The 6,708-nt window shown below is 45.0% G+C and overlaps 1 non-coding gene across 1 annotated transcript; it reads right to left on the reverse strand.

Annotated features, from left to right (window-relative positions):
- Positions 1-1,924: 1,924 nt before the first annotated feature.
- On the reverse strand, positions 1,925-2,006 carry trnas-gcu (transfer RNA serine (anticodon GCU)). Its single transcript has one exon. It is a non-coding gene; the product is annotated as a tRNA-Ser (tRNA).
- Between the last annotated feature and the right edge of the window lie 4,702 nt (positions 2,007-6,708).

Consider the following 6,708-nt stretch of genomic DNA (forward strand, 5'->3'; position numbering starts at 1 on the left):
ACCTGTGCCTCACCACCCACTTCACTTTTAACAACATAGTCTACAAACAAACCAACGGCACACACATGGAATCTCCGCGATCGGGATTCAGAGCTGAAGCGGTAATGCAAAGACTGGAACAAACAGCCCTACCAACAATCAAACTAAAATCTGGGTCCGCTCCGTAGATGACACCTTTGTCATCACAAAACGAAACAAGATAGAAGAGACATTTAACATCAACAACGCCCTCACCGCATAAAGTTCACCAAGGAGGAAGACACCGACAGCAAACTCGCATTCCTGAACGTCACAGGAGAAAGAAAGGACAACGGAGAACTGCAAACCTGCGTATACAGAAAACTGACAAACACTGACTAAATACTTAACAACACCAGCAACCATCCCAACACACACAAACAAAGCTATATCAGAACATTATTCCAACGAGAGACCACAAACTGCAGCACAGACGAACTTCGGAAAACAGAGGAGAACCACCGAAACAACGTATTCGAGAAGAATAGATACTCAAAAAATACAGTCCGCAGATTCCTCAAGAACAAACCACGACAAGCAGACCAATCACAGCCAGAAACCCTAACCACCTTACAATACATCAAAGAAGTTTCAGAAATGACAGCCAGACTACTAGGAACCCTCGGAATCCTAGTAGCACACAAACCCACCAACACTCTCAAACAAAAACTGACAAACTTAAAAGACCCAGTACGACCCATGGACAAAACGAACGTCATCTACAAAATTCCATGCAAGGACTGCCACAAACACTACGTTGGACAAACAGGAAGAAAGTTAGCCACCAGGATATACGAACACCAGCTAGCCTCAAAAAGACACGACCTATTCTCCCTCGTAGCCCGACACACGGATTAAAAATACTACCATTTCGACTGGGACAACACATCTCTCCTGGGATAGGCTAAGCAAAGACATGCCAGAGAATTCCTAGAGACCTGGCACTCCAACCACAATGCCACAAACAAACACATAGATCTAGATGCCATCTATCAACCCTGCAGAAAACGAACAGGAAATGACATCACCACAAACCCCAAGAACCCCATCCAGGAGAAAGATACAAATAGAAAGCAGGGGACAACAGCTTCACTTCTCTTGGAGTTTACCACTGATGATGATGTTACCTAGCCAAGTAATGAAACGTCTGGATATCAAAGCTACAGTTCAGCGAGCAAACCTAAACCCTACATTTTAAATCATTTTTTAAATGTTTATGTTGCATGAATCTGCGGTTATTGATCCACAGTTTAGTTTCACTCACTATAGGAAACATGTTGATTTCTCCAGTTGTTCATAGTTCAATGTGATGCATCCAGTGTGTGCATAACGAGAGGGGGCTTACTTCCCACATCTTGTCTTTATCTGTGCCTTATGTCCAGTATTCATCAACGGCGAGAGCAAGGGGCGAGGGCGAGACCAATGTGTAAGTCTCTCCGTGCCCATGCACGGTACCCACATCAGCAATTCACCACTGTGCATTTACAGCCAGTTCTCAGTTAACCTAATCCCACGCCCTGCCCATTTTGAAATATCTCCATCATTTTGTGCTGTCTCGCTGTGCTCTTCTCACCAGGATGAATTACTTCTACTCAACCTCCTCCAGATTTCATCTGACAATACATTCATTAAGATTCCCTTTGCATAACCATGCACTTCGCAGCTCTCGGTATTTGATTTTCCTGGATGTCTTTCATACAAAAAAACGTTCACAGCAACTTGACTTGAAAAAGTAAAACGCCCTCCTTTTCATTATCCCAATGCAACCGACATTTCAATGCAGTTTAGTCAACAGGCTGAAACTATTCTTTGAGATTCTGTAATAGCGACAATGCATATGAGCTGACCATTGGAGTTCCAGTTTCAACATGACAGCTGTGATCATCTGCAAAGAGAACCATGACAGCGACGAGAGTGGGATTCAAACCCACGTGTGCAGAGCACAATGGATTAGCAGTCCATCGCCTTAACCACTCGGCCACCTCGCTGCTGGTGTTATGCAGGCTATGACCTTATGAATAATTGAATTGCGTAAATTATGCAGAGCAGCAGACATTTCTCGCTGGTATTGGTGAAATGATAAATAACACAGTATGGTTCCAAGACTATGGTCTGACCCCTGGGAGGTGGGACAAGTGCACTCCCACAGTCACACTATGCACATAATGATCTGAACAAAAATGAGGAAATGAATATGTAGCAAGGTCTGTTGAATTCTGTGAAGATTTGAAATCAACGGAATGAAGAACCCGAGACAGCAGAAGGTTTTCTTTCAATAAGGAGTTGGATAGAGCTCTTACGGATAGTGGAATCAAGGGTTATGGGGATAAGGCAGGAAAAGGATACAGATTTATGATGTTCAGCCATGATCATAATGAATGGTGGTGCTGGCTCGAAGGGCAGAATGGCCTACTCCTGCACCTGCTGTCTATTGTCTATTAAATTGCCTGTGAGGAATTGTTTTCCAGACTGGAGGAGAGTGCATAGTCCTCAATGACATTACACGGATCAACTAACTACCGCTCAGATGTTTTTGACATGCACTTGTGTGCAGAACAGACAATTTCAAAATCCAAAATAAGGCTAAACTGACAATTGAAGTCAACAATGCAAAAACCTTAACCTGTATCATTTTCCTGCGCTATGCGACACCAAGTCACTGTATGATCACAGCAACACAGTGAACAAGTGTCAGAAGGAAAATGAGTGCAGTGCCAGAGCGCATGATGGGAGCAGCAGGTGACAGACGGGGAAGTGCATTTCCCACAACAGGAACACTTCCCAAACAGCGGACTGCGGTGGAAGAATTCAGTGGGGGTTTACACTTTGAAATTTGATGCCAGACACACAATGGAGATCTGTCATTGAGTCTGTTATGCAAAACATAATAAAAAGCTCATGGGTTAGTGAAGGCAAAAGATGAAATTGTACATTTCATCAATCTACCCATCTTTACAATGAGTAATTCACCACTTTCCTCACTCGGGGACAGAACCACTGGTGAAGATGATCATATAATCCCCGTTACTAGACATGAAATCAGAGAAACTCGGTTTCCCAAATGTTAAGGTAAAACCAGGAATGTGGAGGTAAGCATTAATGTGTTGCTCCTGTGCTGCAGGTAATTAGTGCTCGGTATCTCTGTTCCAGTATAGTGGGCTGTGCTGTGACGAGGTTTGAAGTTTGAGCCTCACATGGAGCAGATTCAATTTATCGTCGTGTTGTGGGATACGGACAGAAGGTGATATTGAGCAAAGCCAAGTTTATGGGAAAATACCCGTGTTTGTGGATTGAGAAACAACCTTTTCTGGATAATGACTCCTTGATGAACAAACATACTGCAAGTGTCTAAAACGCGAAGAGACATCTGTAGAGAGAGAGCCGAAGGTGATTTTTCAGCAGATGGATAGCGTTTCACATGTGTACTGCGTTAAATTCCGGGAAAATAGATGTTGAACTGGTTTCATGTTACACAGTTTACAAATGTTTCACTGATGAGTCAGTGAACATTCCCCACGTATCCTGGAAGGCAAGGATTTCCTATTCCATTTTCGGGGACCATTACAGCACTGAGTCCCATGTGTGCGTTCAATAAAACCAAAACAGTTGCAGCAAGAGTTTAAAACTAAGATTTTGCTATCTGCTTGCATTGGTTGTCCCAAACATTACATTCCATATTATGGTATGTTTGTGGATGAAAGCACTTTCTGATTCTTGAGCAATTGTACTTCAGTTTTGTCAAAAAATTATCATTCGCTGTTCTCTCTTTCCTTTTCAGTTTCCCGTTTTATATCCCGTAATTAATCAGTTTATCTGAAATTTTCAATAATTTCAATCAATCTCGCTCCTGATTACCAATCCGAGAGAATGCCACAATCTTGTCAATTTATATGCAGTGCCGCTGGAGGGCGCGGTGACCAAGTGGAAAGGCATTGGTCACGTGAACCAAATAAAAGTTGCCGCTGGTGGAATCTGGCCGTACCATCACAGTCATATTTAAAACATTTAACGTAATCTTTAGCCAAATCATATTGGCAGAAAATAAGAAAACAAAAATGAAAAAAAATGCTGATGTTGAAAATCAAACAAAAATAGACGTTGCTGGAATATTTCAGGACGTCTGGCAGCATCTGTGGAGAGACGGACCCAATGGATGTGAAACGTTTACAGTGATTCATCTGCACAGATGCTGCCAGCTCACCTGTGATTTTACAGCAATTTCTGTTTTTGTTTCAGATTGGCAGATTTTGTCGCAGTTCATGAGAACAGTGCTCATTAGAATCAAACAGACAGCATGGACCTGGTAGTGTGAAATGAGACAGTAATAATGAATGAGTGGAGAGTGTTGTACTGGAAAAGCACACTAGGTCAGGCAACATCCGAGGAGCAGGAGAATGGACGATTTAAGCATAAGCCATTCATCAGGAATTAGGCTTGTGAGTCGGGCAGAGGAACAAAGCTGAAGCCAGGTACCAACTCACAGGCACCTCCTCCTACAGACCACGCTCACAAACTCTCCTCCCCTCACAAACCATCATCTCCCAGACCAACCACAATCTCATCACCTCTGGGCATCTCCCATCCACAACCTTCAACCTCATTGTCCGTGAACGGCGCACTCCCCGATTCTACCTCCTTCGTAAGATTCACAAACCTGACTGCCCCAGTCGACGTATTGTCTCATCCTGAGCCTGTCCCATCCGAATAATCTCTTCCTACCTCGACACAATCCTCTCTCACCAGTTCAGGAAATGCCCACTTCCATTCGTGACACCCCTATACACTTCACCTCCTCCAAGAATTCTGTTTCCCTCGCCCCCAATGCGTCATCTTCACCATGGACATCCAGTCCCTGTACAAATTCATCTGCCATGACAGAAGTCTGCAAGCCTTCCATTTCTTAATCTCACACTATCCCAAACAGTACCTTTCCACCGACAACCTCATCCACTTGGCTGAACTGGTCCTCACAATCAACAATTCTTTCCAATTCTTCCACTTCCTCCATTGACGCTGGTAGCCATGGGCACCACATACGACCTAGCTATGCCTGCCTGTTTGTTAGATACTCGGAACTGTCCATCTTTCACAATTACACAGGCACCATCCTCCACCTGTTCCTCCGCTACATTGATGAATGTTTGGGTTCACTTTGTGCTCCAACGAGGAGGTTGCATAGCTCACCAACTTTACCAACACCTTCCACTCCGACCTCAAATTTATCCGGATCCTCTTGCCAACTTCCCTCACCTTCCTGGACCTCTCCATCACCGACTCTGGCAACTGACTAATTACAAACATATACTACAAGCCCACCGACTCCCACATGTATCTAGTCTACATCTCCTCCAACCCTATCTCGTGTAAGAACGCCATTCCTTATTCCCAATTCCTCCACCTCCAGCACATATGTTTCCAGGATGACCAATTTCACCTCAGAAAGAGCCAGTTGGTCTCCTTCTTCCACGATCACAAATTGCCTTCCCACGTGTTTGACAGCGCCCTCTAGTTCATACCTCCATTTCACACACCACCACCCTTGAAGCCACGCCTCTCAACGCAACAAGGACAGAACCACCTGGTGCTCACCTTACATCCCATCAAACACCGCATAAACGCTACATATTCTGCCACTGATGCCACCTCCAAACAGACACCATCACCAGAGATATATTTCGCTGCCCAGCCCTGCCAACATTCCGTAAAGACCATTCCCTCCATGACCCCCTCTTCAGGTCCATACATCCCCCCCAACCAGCCCACAACCCTCTCCTGGCACCTTTCACTGCCACCAAAGGAAGGGTGAAACTTGCACCCACACCACTCCCCTCACCTCAGCCAAGGCCCGAATGGATCATTCCACATCCATTAGAAATTCACCTTTACAGCGACCAATGTCATCTACTGAATCCGTTGCGCCCAGTGCGGTCTCCTCTACATCAGGGAGACAGGAAACCTTCTTGCAGATCATTTCAGAGAACATCTCTGGGACACCCGCACCCACCAACTTCACCATCCCGTGGCTGAACTCTTCAACTCCCCGTCCTACCCCATCAAAGACATACAGGTCTTGGACCTCGCCACTGCCAAACCGTTACCACCCAACGCCTGGAGGAGGAACACTACACCTACCGGCTTGGGACCCTAACACCACACGGGATAAATGTGAATTTGAACAGTTACCTCATTTCCCCTCCCCCAAGCCCAAGCCTTCAACTCGGCACCGTCCTCGCAACCCTTTCCATCACTGCTATTTCTGATCTATTTTCTTCTCCCTCCTATTCATCCATCTATTACTTTCCAGCTATTTCCCCTCAACCCCACACTATTTCCTTTTATCTCTCAGCCCCGACTCACAAGCCTTATTCCAGATGAAGTGCTTAAATCTGAAACCTGAATACTCCTGCTCCTCGGATGCTCCCTGATCTGCTGTGCTTTTCCAACATCACACTACCAACTCTGATCTCCAGCATCTGCAGTCCTAAATTTATCCTTCGAATTATCAATGACCTAGAGTGAATATATCCCTCGATTGCAGTGATCACAGTGTGACTGAGTTTTCCATTTATTTTGGGTGAGGGCAGGCTGGATCTGAGACGAGCGATTAACATCTAAACAATGGGAATGGTATCAGATAGCGAAGTTAGGGCGGGCTGAAGTGAAGTGGAAAATTCTGCCAGAAGATGGATC

Source organism: Chiloscyllium punctatum, chromosome 12, assembly GCF_047496795.1.
Source record: "Chiloscyllium punctatum isolate Juve2018m chromosome 12, sChiPun1.3, whole genome shotgun sequence".
Lineage (NCBI taxonomy): Eukaryota > Metazoa > Chordata > Chondrichthyes > Orectolobiformes > Hemiscylliidae > Chiloscyllium > Chiloscyllium punctatum.